At 34.9% G+C, this 18100-nt stretch overlaps 1 protein-coding gene across 11 annotated transcripts in view; it reads left to right on the top strand.

Moving 5' to 3' along the window:
• Positions 1 to 18100, top strand: part of CCDC91 (coiled-coil domain containing 91) — a 334397-nt gene that overhangs the window by 208563 nt on the left and 107734 nt on the right. The gene's annotated exons all lie outside the window — the stretch shown is intronic.

The raw sequence follows: 18100 nt of genomic DNA, 5'->3' as shown, positions 1-18100 counted from the left end.
AAGTTCTTAAAATGTGATTTTTCAAAATCAGATTAAAATACTGAATTCTTGAAAAAGAGAGTAAAAGATGGGACCAAAGTGGGCTAAAATTTTCTTCCATAAAATAAAATAAAAAGTTTTGGCTATTATACACAGCCAAATTTAATAAATATGACATTCTGAATGTTTGTTGAAAACTTTAATGTGGCTATTATAGAATTTAAAGTAGAGCATCTACCATCAAAATAAGTGCAGAAGATAAAGGCAAATCAAACAAAATCCAACAGACAAATATAAAAATAGAGTCACTAAATAATTATAACATGTAATGCGAACTAATCATCTTCTAGATATTTGTCAAAATGTTTAATATACATTATCTTATTTATCCGTTCATTTACTCACTTTTCACTCCTTTGTCCAATATTCTACTAGAACAACAAATACTTTTGCATGTTTTATACCAAGCCTTAAGGTGGGTCCTGGAGAGAGAACAACAAAAAAGTCTATGTCCCCAAAACTTACAGCCCAGTATGGAAACCCAAACTAGTAAAACTAGTACCAGATAATAACAATAAAAAATGGAAATTAGTAGGATCGGGTAAGCGCAGGATGCTAAAGAAATCTTCAGAGGTCCATCTAATCTCACATTACCCTAGTGCGTCCGTGTAGAAACAGCATCAGTCAGCTAATAAGTAAAACTATCATGAGAGTAAATATAAATGGTCTTATTTTCCTTACATTTTAAGAGTTTCAGATCAGATTGGATTTAAATGCAAAATACAATTATTCACTACTTACAAGAGATTTAGAAAACCAAACAACATAGGCTAAATATGAACAAATGAAAACAGCTTTTGTATTACAATTCCAATAAAAAGCAGAGGTAGCAGTGTCAACAAAGTTATCTACTCTTGTCAGAGTAGAATTTGGATAAAACGTATTAAAAGACATTTTTTACACCCATGTTTATTGGTATAAGTCAACAGTAATGGAGAGATAACCAGGAATTATTTACTTAACTATGTGTCAAATACTACAATACGTCCATTCCATGTGTTGTCTTATTTATTTCTTTATAAAAACACTGAGATTGTAGCAGTGATAATCAGTGAGTCAGGAAGATTTGGTAACTTGACTAACTTCTTACGTCTAATAGGTAACAAAATTTGGATTTAATTACAGATCTAGCGTCAAGATTTAAAGCAAAACATGTCAGAAGTACAAGGAGAATTTTAATAAAAACTCAGTTGGCGATAAACATACCAATGTGTCTGTGACAGATGATTTTGGGAAAAGCAAAAAGTAATTTTATCATTCACTGTTAATGGGGTCCTGAAGAAAGATGGAGAAAAGAAGTTCAGTGGTAAAATTTGCATATAAGAGGCTTACAGTTCTATTGTGAAGAAACTTTATCATTTCCCCAGCATCATTCACAATCACACTTTTTGGAACAGTGTTTATATCCATGCAACACTAGTGTTCCACTGAATATAATTTTAAAATTTCTGAAGTCAAGGTATAGAGTATTTGAATATAATAAGTTACCAAATAGAATACCTGATAATGAAATTTTCTTTGTTGGATGCCTAGAGAACATTTATAGAAATTAAATGACATGAAATCTAAATAAATTTAAGTCAGAAATATGTAGTATGAAGTGAATGAAGCTATAGTTTCTCGTTATAAGATAAAATATATAGAAAGCAATAATCCTTCAGCAAGTTTTGTTTTTTAAAGTGCTCCTTATAAAGTGCTGGTGAGTTGTTTATTGTCTGCTACTGATTACACTCTATCAGTTGCTTTACAGGCAGGTCACTTTATCCCTAAAATAATCTCCTGAGATAAGCTTTAGTTCACCCATGTTACTGATGACAAAACTATAGCTTAGATCCATTACAAGTCTTGCCCAAGATTACGCAGCTAGCACATAGAAGAGCTCGTATCTGTGGTTTCAAATATTGCATTCCTGTTATTATATTATATTCCTTGTACTGCATACACTTAAAAAACAGCCATGGGGGCCAGCCTAGTGGTGTAGTGTTTAAGTTCACGTGCTCTGCTTCAGCAGCCTGGGGTTTGTGAATTTGGATCCTGCACGCAGACCTACATCAAGCCATGCTGTGGCGGTGTCCTGCATACAAAAAACAGAGGAAGATTGGCACAGACGTTAGCTCAAGGCCAGTCTTCCTCACAAAAAGAAACAACAAAAAGGACAACGATACCTCTGATCACACTTTTTGGCATCTCTGCTTCAACTTTACCATCCAGCTAAATTACAGGTTTAGTTTACAACCACCAAAAATCCTGCCATTGTTATTTTTACTTTAGAATTCAGCCTTATGAAACTCAAAAGGGTTATATTCTTTATGTCAGAAACAAATACTCTGAATATTGTCAGACCTTTTACTGCATTTCACTGTCTTTACCAAACAGATCTTATAGGTTGTATTCCAAGATATATTACCTTGTGTGACATTATTTTACTTATAAATAGCACCTTTTCTTTCCCTCTAGTAAAATAAGCTACCAAAGTGCAGATTTTTATGAAGTTCTTGAAAGAAATTTCAGTAAGTCAAGTGAAAATTGGGCAGATGATTACAGTGAATATTTGACTTATTTTAAGTAATGGACCTATTTTCCTCCATAAGATTAATGTCTGTGTTTTTAAATCTGCTTAAAATCGCCTATACCCCCCTCCTATAAATTGTGTTATCTAGAAAATATGTAGAAGATTCGATGTATTCACTGTTTTCTTCTAGATGAAATATTTCTATGATTTTTATGTGTATTTGAATAGAACTTGACATTTCATTTAACTGGAAACTGTTCTAGACAGGTTTAGATCAAATGGATATATTTTAGCATGTTATCAGCTAGGTCTTTGATGCCCAAATAGCTCTAAGTGAAAATGAAGTAGAAACATAGAAGCTAAATGTAGATAGTTCTTTTGTTTAAAACGTTTTTGTTTTATTTTTCCTGTTTTAAAGGTCAAATATTTATTAGGTAAATATTTACTTGACAACTGTATGAATCATACACCCTACTGAGTGCTGGAGATAGAACAGCAAATAAGCCACAGTCCCTTCCCTCATGCAGCTTCCCGTTTGTTGCTCTCAGAGTTTATCTGTTCCTTGGAAAATGGAAGGTAAAGGGAAAAGAAGGCAAAAAGCTGCAGTCCCACCACTTAAGCACTATGTATACTTTATTCTATTTCCCACCAATTTGTTCCTTTTCCCATACTATAATTAGAGATTACATAACATCTTCCTATTTTCAGTTAATATTGTTACAGGTGTGTTTTTAAGTTTTTCTCAGTACCCTGAAAACTCAGTGAGTACAATGATATTTTCATTAAATTTTCTTTATCCCCTCACTGCCTATCATTTTAGAGTCACTAAAACAATTTTAAATGTACAAATGTACCTTTTGTTCTTAAACAACTTTGTGCCGGTGGCTTCCTATTGTAGGAAGCTTAGATTATTCCCAGTTTTTTTCCTAGTGTAAGGAATGCTGCAATAAGTTATTTTGCCTAAGTATTATATTCCTTTTTTATATTTTTTCGATAGGTGTCTAGGTGTGAAATTATTTATATGGCAAGAACCTTTGTTATTATTATTACTATTAATATTATTAACATTTTAAGCCCTCTTAATATATCTTGAAAACTTGTGTGTACCAATTTACAAATAACAAGCAATATAAGAAGGTGCTCATTCACTGAACTTGCAGCAACAAATTTTAATAAGTAACACCTGTTAGGTTTGTGTGATGGTTAATTTTGTATCTCAGCTTAGCTAGGCTGTAGTGCTTAGTTGTTTGGTCGAACGCTACTCTAGATGTTGTTGTAAAGGTATTTTGTACATTTGACTAACATTTATTTATAATAAGTTGACTTTAAGTAAAAGAGATTACCCTCGGAGCTCCTGGGTTGGTGAACAAGTGGAGATTCGGGGAGAGTGGCTCACAAGGAGAGGTCACAGACGCTCCACACCCTTTCTCCATACCTTGCCCTGTAGATCTCTTCTATCTGGCTGTTCCTGAATTACATCCTTTTATAATAAACTGATAATTTAGTAAGTAAAAAAAAAAAAATTACCCTCCATAATGTGGATAGGCCTCAACCAATCAGTTGAAGGCCTTATGAGCAAATACTGATTTCCCAAAAAAGAAGAAAATCTTCCTTAATACTGTAACGTAGAAATCCTACCTGAGTTTCCAGCCTTCCTTCCTGCCCTAATGATTTTGTATTTGCTAGCCCCTACAATAGCATGAGCCAATTCCTTGAAATAAATAAATCTCAGTCTCTCTTCCTCCCTCCCTCCGCATATCCTATTGGTTCTGTTTCTTTAGGGAATCCCGACTAATGCAGTTTGTAAATTTGTATTTGTTTACTTATCTTTGAGATTGCCATGACTTTTTAAGGGTGCTTTGTCTTGCTTTTCTATACATGCTCTGTGCTGCTTTTCTTTTGGGGTTTTGTTTAGCTATTCAGATAGTCCCTGAAAGTGCTGGAACCCTGTATTTGCATCTATCACTCTTATCAGCCCTATCACTTTAGGATATACCAAATGCTTACTGTAAATCATATGATTGAGTGATTGACTTAGGTAGATATTGAGGAATTCTAGTTGTCGTCTTTACTGCGTGTATCCAAAAGTACTGTAATTACATCAAAGTAATCAAAGTTTGGTTTTCTCATAAATTCAAATAGAATTCATTCAGTTATATTAATTTATCACTCTTTTGGTTATTTTTTCATGCTGATGTTTATATGGGTTATAGGTAAAAGGGTAGATATCAAAATCCAAATTTTATGAGAATTAGTTAATGACAGATATTGCTTTTTTCTTTTTACTTAATTTCATCTATAATGGTTATGAAACAATAGCAACACTAATTTTATTACTTTTACAAGAGTTAAGGTGTTATTATTCCAATCCATTCTTAGCATACCATTAGGGTCACTTGAGTCTCATTCTCATAAAATAGGCAGAAAAAGTCTGCCTTGAGACCATTTATCTGCCAGGAAAAACACATTTTATTACCTGCTAATTATTGTCCCAAGTGTATATAGTGCTATGTTGGCAGTTTGTGGCTAGCCATAAGATTGTTTTTCTCTCTTACCACATACTTCGCTTTTCTTTATTCTCCACATATAATAAATTTATGAGAGTGAAGAAAGAAGTGAAATTTTAAATTGAAATCACTACACAGAGACTAAGAAGCTTACATTCTATTTCCCTTGAATGTATTCTCCCTTGAATGAGAGAATAGACAAATTATCTTCCTCATTTAAAGTGAGTAATGTTTACGTTAAGAAGAAAGCCGTGGAAAGAGTAGTCCTACTCGTTGCTTGGAGGAAAATTTATAATGATGGTAAGGAGAAATTAGAACTTCTTAACTCCTGTTTAGTTTTTTCTTCTCTAATTCCTGTGTTGTTGGATTTTTTTCCTTCACTAATCTCCCTCAGTACAAAGATCACTCTTTTTGACAGAGGACATTGTTAAAGGAGATCACAAGGTCTAGAGTAGTGAAAAGATTGTGATTGTACAGCAACCTGCTGATAATATGTACATAATTGCCTGTCTGGGTAAATTGTGATCAAGGAATTTGCAAATGAAAACAATGAATAATAATTTTTTAATAATCTTTTATAATAATTTTAATAATTTTCTAATAAATTTTCTAATAAATTCTAATAATTTTAATAATTTCCTATAATCTTTTGAAGCGTTTTAAAAGAATAAGCTAAGTGTCCTTGACTGCACATGGAAAAGTACTCTTAAATTTCAAAAAGAGTATTTCACAAACTGGTGATTGTAATGATGGTTTTTGGTATGTTCCACGATGGGTTGTTAAAGAAGAATGGTAGCTTCTGGAACCAAGATTGATTTGCTAAGAAAATATTGTAAGGCTAAACTTATCCTCTTGGGGAACAGATTTGCTAGGCTAATTAGTCAGGAAAATGGGACAGGACAGGATATCTAAACTTAAATAAATTAAGTCTCTCACAAAGTCATTGTGAACAAAAGTATGAAATATATGAGAGCAAGGGCATTAGATAAATAATGATGAAATGAGTGCACCAAATAGATAAATATATGGAATGATATCCACTTAAGGGAAAGGTCTGTAGTGGAATGCTACAGGGTACTATCTTCATCCTTATTCTGCTCAATATTGTTGTCAATGATTTGAATGAAAATATTGAAAACATTTTCATATTTGTATATGACATGAAGTTGTATTTAAAATATTTTAAAAGGCTGGAGTAGTGGGCTATCTCCAAAATGAAATTTAAAAGTGATAAATGTTAGTGTTTTATACTTAAACTTCAGCATTAGTAGAGGTTTAGTAGCCAAACTGAGCTATACATGCATGTATTTAGCATTTAGGGGTTTTATTTAACGGTAAGTTTTAAAAACGAATGGGTATGATTTAATTGAAATTCACTTTCTAAAAAAATGAGAAGAGGGGAGTCTCATTCTAATTTGAACTTACAGCATGTAATTCCCTTTAGTACTGTAATTCCCTTTAGTACTTTTAAAAGATTATATTGAAATTGGGACATATTTAAAGGACGGTGGATACATGGTTGAAGGGACAGGAAGACGTATAGTATGGAGAACCATTGAAGGTACTTGAAATAAGTTGCCTATTTGGAAGATTGTAGAATCGGTAAAAGATTAGATTTATTTTGGATCATTATGGAACTAGGGGCAGTATATTGAATCTAGAGGGAAGCATTTTAACTCAACAGGAAAATACAAATTTGTATTATGTTTCATCTAATTGTGTTTCACTGATATGAAATCAGCCATATTAGACAATTTTTGTGTATAAAAATAGCTGTTTTCTGTGGTTCAACTTAAAGGGTAGTGAATGACTAGCAGTGCCTTGAGGTAGGAAATTTCTTTTCTCTGGAGTAAGCTAGTCATAACATGGACAATCATTTAATGGATAATTTGTGTAGGGGTTTCAAGCATTGCATAAATAGATTGTGTCCTTTAAGTTCATTTCTGATCTGAAGATTTTGTGATTCTAGAAATTAAATTCAATTTTGCATTCACTGTGCATTTGCTGAATGGGAATCCAGATAGACATGGGCGTGACTATGGTTCACAGTATTGTTGTTGATTTAAAATGTCTTCATTTGTCTAGATACGTAAACACCTTTTATTAAATTTAAGGAAATGATAAGTGAATATTTTATGTAGTACTGGTTTACTCCAATGCTTAATGGGATTTGTTTTTAACTATTTCTATCTTTACATTGACAACTGTTTTTTTAAACAAGATTTTATTTCTGTAAACCAATATCTTGGATATTTTCTTTCAGAAAGATTAATATTTTCTTTAAAATATCCACTCTGGATAAAATTAATACTTTGGATAGAAATAGTTTCTTGTGAAATACTTTCAATTAGCTTTTATAAGATAAAGCATTGGAAGTAGATAGCAGAAATGATAGTAAAATAACTGTTTATTGTAGAAAAGTTATCTTGAAAACTAGTTTCCAGCACCAAATTTCTTTGCGTAGAGATGTTTAATGTATATTCTGTTTTAAGTAATAATAATTTTGATGAAAAATGGAAACATGAGAAAGATCTTTATATTCAGTGGATTCTCTATCAAATAAGGAATTTAGTAATTCAGATGGGAAAGCTATTCGTTAGTTTTGATACCTCATGATTAAAGCTCATGAATCAGAACTTTGATGTTAGGTGAAACATAGGTTTGTTACCTAGACTCTCAAAACAAGGCATTGTTTCAGTGGCCACAAAGATTATCTGAATCAACCTCTGAAATAATATTCTGCATTTAAATTTTCATCACTTGAACTACTTTCAAGGTCTGTTTTCAGAAGTGGTGATCCATTAGGTATCTCAAGAAAAATTTTTATGCTTATGAGTTCTCCATCTATCCCTATTCTATGTTAACCATTGTAAAACCTATAATACTTTGATCATATGAGTGGCAGTGAAAGAGAAAATAAACAGATAGGTAAAGTGAGGATTGAAGTTCACATTATAAAGTTAACAGACTTAGCACAAGTAGTATGTCCAAAAAAGCATGTGCAGTTATGTTATATACCATGCACGTGCTCTAAGCATTTTACTGTGTTAACTCATTTAATACTTATGTACTTATATTTCATTAGAATGAATCAAATAGATTAGACTACCTCGAACAGAGCTACATGAAGAGTTTATAGTTGTGCCCAAAACGGTAATCCCGTCAGCTCTCCTTAGAGTAGAAGAAGGACCTGGAAGGAGTGAATGGAAGGCTCTTGAGTGCCAGCAGCCTCCAGCTATTCCAGAGCAGCTGCTTCTGTTTACCCCACTGTGCTGCACTGTTAAAGCCGGTGAGTCAAAGGCTGCCAGGAACTCACCTTAGTCTAACAAAGTTGAGTTCATAAGCTTGCTGCAGCAAGGGATAATGTGTAGTAAAGGAACTATGAATCTCTAAAATGGGGAGTTCGGAAGAATACTTAGAGGATTAGGGGGCTAGAAGTAGTCGTAGAATAGTTGAACTGAGATGTCTCAGAATTTATTTTTTAAAATAGTTGCTGGAACAATCTGTGATCTATAGAACACATGAGTCTGTCCAGAGTTACTTTAGATTAGTTTTTCTGTGGTCTTATTTTGGAATATATGGGTCTGAATGCAGTATCGTTAAAAGATTTGAACTTAGTCTGTTATGCACATTATGGCTAGGTCTGGCATAATTTATTTGTTTTGTAACTCAAGTCTGTTTGCAAAATGTGGTTTCTGTTTCCATTCACAGTTCTCCCTCTTAGGCTAATTGTCAGTAATATTGTTTTTCACTTTATCAGTGTCTCTTTCTTTTTTAACATCAGGTGAAGGAGTTAATCATAACCTCCCCAGTTCATAGCATATTATCTTATTTGGTCTTATAAGGCCTTTTCATATGTGTGTGTGTGTGTGTGTGTGTGTGTGTGTGTCTGTGTAAGCATATGTATGTGTACATATATGAAATTTTTATCCTTGTTTCCCACTCATAAGGTCTTCCCTCTCATTGGAGGAGCCATTTTAAACTATTTAATATGTGTCCTTGTTTGAATGTGTTCTTGCAATTTATGTGTCATTTTGTGTGGATACATTTTATTTTACAAAAATGATATCATATAGAACTCATTTTGTTTCCTTTTTTCCGCTAAGAATTATGCTTCTAAGATCCACTAAACATTATGCCTTTAAAATCTAAAACTGTTGCTATGTGTACGAATAAACCCTGTATTTTAAAATCCATCTGTTACTATGCGAAAATCCACTTCATTTTTCTAAATATGCAAAACTTTTTCTGTGTGTACATATAAATTCTATGTTTTAACATCCGTTACTGTGTGAAAATCTACTTCATTTTTCTAAATGGCAGAATCCATGGTGTGAATTCACCATGTTTTTTTTCTATTCGTTCTCCCATAATGGACATCTAGGTTGTCTCTTAACTCTTCACCAACCCAAAAACTTGTATGTGGCCTTATGGTTCAGTATGAGGGGAAAAAAAAAATGTCTACCCTTCCATCTGTCTATCAACTGTCTGTCATTATGTCCATCCAGGAGTTGAATTGCTGTATGATTGATTGTGCAGATATTTAAATACTGCCAATTTGTTCTCCAGAATGGCAGTGACAGGCTACAGTCCTACCAGCAATGGACAGATTCCTGCATCCCCATTTTCCCCAAAAGACCTGGCATTATCCAGCTTCTAACTTTTATTCTTTTAATAAATGATGCTTCATTCTTGATTTGTATTTCTTATTATAAATTTGACAACTTTTGGGATTACCTTTTCAATAAACTCCCTGTTCATTGGCCTTTTTTTCTCTTGAAGTTGATCTGTTTTTCTTGTCAATTTGCAGTGGTTCTTTGTAAACTGAAATATTAATCCTTAAAGCATTTAGATAAAACAAAGTCCTTTCATCTGTAAGTGGAATGCTAACTTTGTCCTTAAAGTTCATTGCTAAAAAAATCCCTAATTTTGATGTAATCTCATCTGTCGATTTTTGCCTTGTAGTTTCTAAGTTCCTTTAAGAATTCCTTTAATGTCCTTACAGCCAAAAGCTTATCTGTACCTTTTTTTTCTCTACTAACTTTATAATTTTACCTTTCACATTTTGGTATTTTATCCCTATAGAGGGTAACTTTCTATATGATGTTAGATAAAATCCAATATCCATTTTCATTTTCTTCTCTAAAATGAGCCACTTTTCCTCATAGCATATACTTGAGGGCTTGGGCTCATGGTTAAAAACCCATGTGTGACTTTTTAGGCCTGACCATGGGCAATTACAAAGACTTACCTGGCAGGCCTCACAGGGAAAAACTACTCTTCTCACACTAGACTTTCTGCACAGCCAGTGCCTTGCAGTCTTTGAAGGGGCTGCATTCAAGTACTCAGGCCGCCTGGCTGACATGCTCTTCACATATCTGCATTCCTAGCTCAGGCACCTTCATTCCTAAGTATCTTTATCTGAGGCCTTGGGCAGAGGTCTCTTCAGGTGTTTCTGCCGAGGCCCCCTCATTGCGAGGGGAAAACCTTAAAGACACTTTTCCTCACTCTGACTCAGTATTCAGTACTTTTCCACTCCTCGTCCTCCCTGCCTTTCTCTTCTACCCCAGGGTCCATAAAACTGCCGTAGACTCATGTGTGGGGCTCCTGCACAGACTCCCATGTCTGTGCTGATTCCCGTAACCGTAACCTTGTACGCGGTTCGATGGGGGAAAATGGCACAAGTTGTTGTCAGCGCTTTCTCCGGTTTAGCCATCTGCTTATACTCTCACCATAAGTGACTGAAGGCTTCTCTTTTACTTTCATTTTGGCTCTTCGTTGCTTAATTAGCAACCCCTACACCTGAGACTCCCCCTCGCCAGCTCAGCCAAGCTCCTGTCAACACTAACGTCATGGTTCTCAAAGTATAGTTCTTGGAGCAGCAGCTTCAATGTCAACGCCACTTGGGAGCTTGTTAGAAATGCAAGTTATCTAGCACTGTGCCAGACTACTGAATCAGAAACGCTGCTCTTGGGCCCATCCATCTCTTTTAACAAATCCTCCAGGTGATTCTGATACATGCAAAAGTTTGAGAACCACTGAACTAATAAATGGTGTCCCCTGTACACATTGTTTTGTGGTGCTTTTTTATCATATAGTAAGTTCCCATATATACATGGTTCTGTCTCTGAGCTGTCTATTCTGATGCAGTAACCCATCTGTTTATAATAGATAAGTAAATCTCGTATTTATTCTTGCATAAATACCACAGTATTTTTATTACTGTGTTTTATTAGAATATGGTATGTCTTAATATGTGGTATGGTAAATCTCTGCTCTTTCTTCTTGATGTTTTTTTTTCTTTTAATATTTTAAATATTTCACTCCACTCTTTTTTTAGCTTGCATATTTCTGAAGAGGAGAAGTATACTGTAATTCTTATGTTTTTCCTCTTAAAGTGTTTTTTCTCCTCTGGCTCCTTGCAAGATTTCTTCTTTTTCTTTGATTTTCTTCCATTTGAATATGATTTGCATAAATGTAGAATTTTGGTATTTCTCTTTCTTGGTGTGTTCCATGCTTCCTGGATCTCTGGTTTGGTATTTGTCATTAATTTTAGAAAATTGACCATTACTACTTCAAACGTTCTTCTTCAATGCTATCATTCTTTCCCTTTTGGTATTTCAATTACACATATGTTACACCTTTTAAAATCGTCTCACAGTTCTGTGTTTTGTTTTATTTTCCCCTTTGTTGCCTCTTTGCACTTCACTCTAGGAGTTTTTATGGGCCTGTATTCATGCTCGTGGTTCTTTCTGTGGTTAGATTGAGTCTACTGATGAACCCCTCAAATGCATTCTTTCTTTCAGTTTTGATTTCTAGCATTTCCTTTTGATTCTTTCTTAGAGTTCCCACCTGCACATTATCTACCTGTTCTTGCATGTTACCTGCTTTTTCCGTTAGATTCCTCAACATATTAATCATTTTCATTTAAAATTTCCAGTCTGAGCTCCCAAAATCTTCATCATATCTGAAACTAGTTCCCATGCTTTCTTCGTTCCTTCAGACGTTTTAACCTTTTACTTTGTTAAGAGATGAATGTGTTGTGTCATGTAATAGAAATTGAGGTAAATAGACTTTCGGTGGGAGGTTTTGTTAATTTGGCTGGGAGTGAGAGACTGTGTTTAGTGTTTTCCATTGCTGTAAGTTGCCAGATGTTCACGTTTCTTAAAGGATCTTGTTTTTGTCTCCCTTTTTATCTTTGGCTTCCCTAAGAACTCCTCCTTAGATAGACTCTGCATCTTACAACTCTTTCAACTGTTATCCCCTGTTAATATACTAGAGCCCTGTTGCTTTGGTGATAAGGTGTTGGGGAGGGGTGAAGCATTCTATAATCTTATGATTAAATCTCAGTCTTTTAGTGGCTCTGCAACCTTCGCAAGTGTTTATTGGCTTTTCTCTCTCCTTTTTGTGAAACAAGAAGGCTAGGGGGGGATCTTGGTAATGTCTTTCCCCTAGATGTAAGGTTTTACAAGGTTTTTTTTTTTTTTTAAAGATTGGCACCTGAGCTAACAACTGTTGCCAACCTTCCTTTTATTTTTTTTTCCCTGCTTTTTTCTCCCCAAATCCCCCCAGTACATAGTTGTATATTTTACCTGTGGGTCCTTCTAGTTGTGGCATGTGGGACGCTGCCTCAACATGGCCTAATGAGTGGTGCCATGTCGGCGCCCAGGAGCCAAACCCCGGGCCACAGAAGCAGAGTGCACGAACTTAACCACTTGGCCATGGAGCCGGCCCCTATAAGGTTTTGATAAAGTCTTTTCACCTAAAGAATAGGTCTTTGTTATGGAGAATGCTCAGGGCATATTTCACAAAGGTTACTTTTTCTACTCGCCTTCCCAGAGCCATGAGGGGAAACTTCTTGGCTCTTCACACTGGGATCCTGGTGGATTTCTGGGGGGGGAACCCCTAAAAGTGCAGGGAACCCCCTTAGACATCAGCCCGCAAGAGTTCTCCCTCTGATGCTCATCTTCATTCAGCCTCCAGCAGTTCTTCAAATTTACCATTGAAGTAAGTATTCCTACCAGTTTATGGCTCCAGCAGTTTCTGCTCTAGGTTAGAAGATCTTGGCCGTGACTCAATAGATTTGTTTGTCTGTAGATTTTGGGTTGGCGGTTTGCCCTGTAACAGTTCTCTGATGGATCCAAGGCACATAATTGATCTTTAGTTTGTTCAGCATTTTTCTTATTTTAAGAATCGGAGTCATGACTTCCAAGCTCTTTGCATGTCAAAGGTGAAACCAGAAGTGTGCATGTATGTTTTCATTATCTACTTTAGCCAATTTGTTTTAGCCATCAAACCTTTTCTTAGATTAGAAGTTCCTATTGAAGACTTTTCGTACAAATAAGACTAGTAAAGGCATAGTAACACGAGTTGAATTGGGCCTGGGGATATCTAGTAGTCTTCTGGACAGAATTTACAAACTATTGGTCACTATTATAAACTGATCAGGACCAGGGCTGAACCCTTCTGAACATTCTATTGTTTGTTTGTCAAGCATTCTTTTATTCATCTTAGTACTTAATGTTGTATTTTTCATTACCTTGTGTGCTCATTCATGATAATTCACAGTGTTTACTGTATACCTTCATATACTTCATAGAAATATAGTTTATTTTGGGGGCAAAGAATGGAGTTTGTTGTATTTTAAAATATGTATTTTGTGTGACTGTAGAGAATAAAATCTCCTGGTTGGAAAAACCCACTTCTCATCTAGGGAATACATTTTTATTGCACATGGAGGAGAAAGAGGCATTGTCTTTTTATTTTCTACATGGATTTTAAGACAGTATATCAAAGGTGTTTGATGTGATTACTTCATTTCCTATCTAAAAGATTAAAAATGTGATAATCTTTCCCAAGATGTTATTCAGCAAATCTGCATTTCATGATAATTAAAAGGTTTGTGTGAGAAAATTGCCAGAACTTTCTTAAGTCTTCCAACGACTTTAGAGTCTTAAAACTCTCAGCTAAATTTTGAGGAGTGGGGCTGGAGTCTGATATATAATTCTTTTTATTGACTTTCCAATTTCTGTCATGTTATATATGCTTCTGACCTGTTTTTCCACCAAACCAGTAATTTAGTCCATTACTGGTCTGTGTAAATCTTAGCCACAGCTATTTCCCAAGGTGGTTTTGGGTCTAACGAGTGGTTGGTGTTGATGTCCAGCAGGAAATCTTGCAAACCAGATGATTGGTGTGGTTCAAACTGTAACCTTGTTAAAGCATTGGTCAGGTTGCACTTAGGAGAGTTATTTAATTAGTTTCCCAATAATATTTGTGTACAATTTTTAGGTGACCACTGCTTTTTTTTCTTTCATCATGGTTCAGAAAAAGACAGATGCTTGTTGTTATCAGAGTCAGATATTAATTCAGTACTCTTTTTTCTTTAAGTTATCTTTAGGCAGTCGTTTTAATACCTGGTAGAACTTCTCTCTAACAGTAGTGGTATCATAAAATTAAATTGAGAGCTTTCAATATACTAAGCACTAAACTAGAAAGGTTTTTTAAAAGTATAAGGACATTCACTGCCTGCAAGAGACGAATAATCTTATTGTGGGAGACAGATATAAAGTGTATTATACTACAATATAATAAACAGTATACTAGCGATAGAAACAAAGTCTTCTAGGATTACAGATAAGAGAGCAGACAATTCTTCTGAATTTTTAAAGATTTCAAAAGAGGTAACATTTTGGGGCTGGCCCCGTGGCCAAGTGGTTAAGTTCGCGCGCTCTGCTGCAGGCAGCCCAGTGTTTCGTCGGTTCGAATCCTGGGCGCGGACATGGCACTGCTCATCAGACCACGCTGAGGCAGCGTCCCACATGCCACAACTAGAAGAACCCACAACGAGAAATATACAACTATGTACTGGGGGGCTTTGGGGAGAAAAAGGAAAAAATAAAATCTTAAAAAAAAAAAAAAAAGCGGTAACATTTTAGCGGGACTTGAAAGATTGGCTTTTGACTGGAAGAGAACAGAAGGGTGTTATGAGTAGACAGAAATAGTAAAAGTTCAAAATTGACTTACTTAAAGTGTATGTGTATTTTTTTTCTTTAAGTTATTGAAGTATAATTTACACACAGTAAAATCCAGCTATTTGAGGTATACCATTCTTTGAATTTTGACAGACTTAAAAAGTTTTACAACTGCTACCTAAATCAAGATTTAAAAAACATTTCCAGGGACTGCCCAATGGCATAGTAGTTAAGTTCATACACTCCACTTTGGTGGCCTGGGGTTCACGGGTTCCACACGCTGCTCATCAAGCCATGCTGTGGTGGCATCCCATGTATAAAATAGAGGAAGATTGGCACACATGTTAGGTCAGCAGCAATATTCCTCAAGCAGAAAAGAGGAATGTTGGGAACAGGTGTTACCTCAGGGCCAATCTTCCCCACCAAAAAAAAAATTACATGCCCCCCAATTTTCTCTCATGCCCCTTTGTAGTCAATCCATACATGTATTTTTAAAAGGTATCAAGTAGAACTTTTGAGTGGAAATGTTTTTTGGATTTACTTTTCTGATATTGAATAGTTTCATATGGTATATTTTACCAGGGATTTTTTCTAAGCTTCCTAATTTGGGTTATTTAGATGGGTGTCTTAGTAAGTTAACTTAGGAAAGACTATTATAGAAGTTAATTATTTAATAATTTACAGACATGTATTATTTTTAATCTTAAATTACAAGAACTATTTCCATTAGTAAGGAGATATAAGATTAAAAATCACTGTATCGACAAAGGAGGCAAAAACATACAATGGAGAAAGGAAAGTCTCTTCAATAAATGGTGCTGGGGAAACTGGACAGCCAAATGCAACAGAATGAAAGTAGACCATTATCTTACACCATACACAAAAATCAACTCAAACGGATTAAAGACTTGAACGTAAGACCTGAAACTATAAAACTTCTAGAAGAAAACATAGATAGTACACTCTTTGACATCAGTCTTAGCAGCATCTTTTTGAATACCATGTCTCACCAGGCAAGGGAAATAAACAAAAAATATAAACTAATGGGACTAATCAAACTAAAAAGCTTCTGCACAGCAAAGGCAACCATCAACAAAACAAAAAGACAACCTAATAATTGAGAGAAGATATTTGCAAACTATATATCTGATAAGGGGTTAATATCCAAAATATATAACAAACTCATACATCTCAACTAGAAAGAAACAAACAACCAAATTAAAAACTGGGCAAAAGATCTGAACAGACATTTTTCCAAAAAAGATATATAGATGGCCAACAGACACATGAAAAGATGTTCAACATTACCAATTATTAGTAGTTATGCAAAGCAGAATGCAAAATGCAAATACAAAATGCATATCAAAACTACAATGAGATTTCCCTTCATGCCTGTCAGAATGCCTATAATTAACAAGACTAGAAATAACAAGTGTTGGAGATGATGTGGAGGAAAAGGAACTCTCATACACTGCTGGTAGGAATGCAAACGGGTGCAGCCGCTTTGGAAAACAGTATGGAGATTCCTCAAAAAATTAAGAATAGAGGGGCCAGCCCCATGGCACAGTGTTTTTTTTACTTTTGCCACTTTTTTTAAGTTTGCCACTCTGCTTCAGTGACCCGAGATTCACCGGTTCAGATACCAGGCATGGACCTATGCACTACTTATCAAGCCATGCTATGGCAAGAGTCCCACATATAAAGTAGAGGAGAGAGGCACAATGTTAGCTCAGGGCCAGTCTTCCTCAGCAAAAAGAGAAGGATTGGCAAGAGATGTTAGCTCAGGGCTAATCTTCCTCAAAAAAAAAAAAAAGAAAAAAAATTAAGACTAGAACTACCATATGATCTAGCTATTCCACTTCTGGATATTTATCCAAAGAACATGAAAACACAAATGCGTAAAGATATATATACTCCCCTGTTCATTGTAGCATTATTCACAATAGTCAAGACTTGGAAACAATCTTAAGTGCCCATCAAGGGATGAATAGAGGATGTTCCTTTGGAACAACATGGATGGGCATTGAGAGGGTTATGCTAAGTGAAATAAATCAGACGAGAAAGTCAAATACTGTATGATCTCACTCATAAGTAGAAGATAAAAACAACAACAACAACAACAAATAGACACGTAGATACAGAGATTAGATGGGTGGTTACCAAAGGGGAAGGGGTCAGAGAGGAGGGCGAAAGGGATAATAGGGCACATGTGTATGGCAGTGGATGGTAATTAGTCTGGAAGTGGTGAGCATCATGTAGTCTACACAGAAATCAAAATGCAGTGATGTATACCTGAAATTTATATAATGTTATAACCCAGTGTTACCTCAATTTCAAAAAAACCCATTATGTTATACTTTAAAATGGTTCCTCTGTTTTGTGATTTTTATAAAAAGACCAAGGCATGACAAAAGAACAAGCTGCTGGTTTTAAAAAGGAGAGGGTAGAAATAGAACAATGGGAGGAAACAGTTAAAATAAGTGTTTTGACATACACACAGCACACTTAATGAAAGCAGTACTCTAAGTAGGTAGGATTCATTCTGTTTTATCAAAGTTGTTCTCAGTACATGCTTGTATAATTTGCAAAAGCAGATTTTTCACTGCCCTAAAGAAGCTTGTAGTCGAGGATGGGAATCTGATTTGTAGCATTATATTTATTTGCATAAAATATTATTAGAAAAAAGTAGCTATTCCTTTTAATTCGCTATAAAGAAATTGTGTGTACATTGGAAAGAAACCTAAGAAATTGTATATAGATTCCATTAAATTTCTCTATATGAAAATATTATTAGAGTTCACTATTGAAACGATAATGAACCCCATTACAGGATGGATCCTGCATCAGTGAATTTGTCTGTAATGAAGTACATCATTATGTGTTGCAGTAAAAAATTATTTTATGCCCCTCTTGTTTCCCTGTGAAAGAGAAATGCTCTGCCCATACCAGGGGTGTCCTGTAGTTGCTCAGCCCTATAGTTTACTGCAACAGATAAATGTGTCTAATTCACTATAAAATCATATTTGGAACTTTAAAAAAATATAGGTATGACATTTTTCAATCTCTCT

This window comes from Equus quagga, chromosome 1, assembly GCF_021613505.1.
Source record: "Equus quagga isolate Etosha38 chromosome 1, UCLA_HA_Equagga_1.0, whole genome shotgun sequence".
In the NCBI taxonomy this organism is placed as follows: domain Eukaryota; kingdom Metazoa; phylum Chordata; class Mammalia; order Perissodactyla; family Equidae; genus Equus; species Equus quagga.
This window is presented reverse-complemented; position numbering and strand designations above follow the sequence as displayed.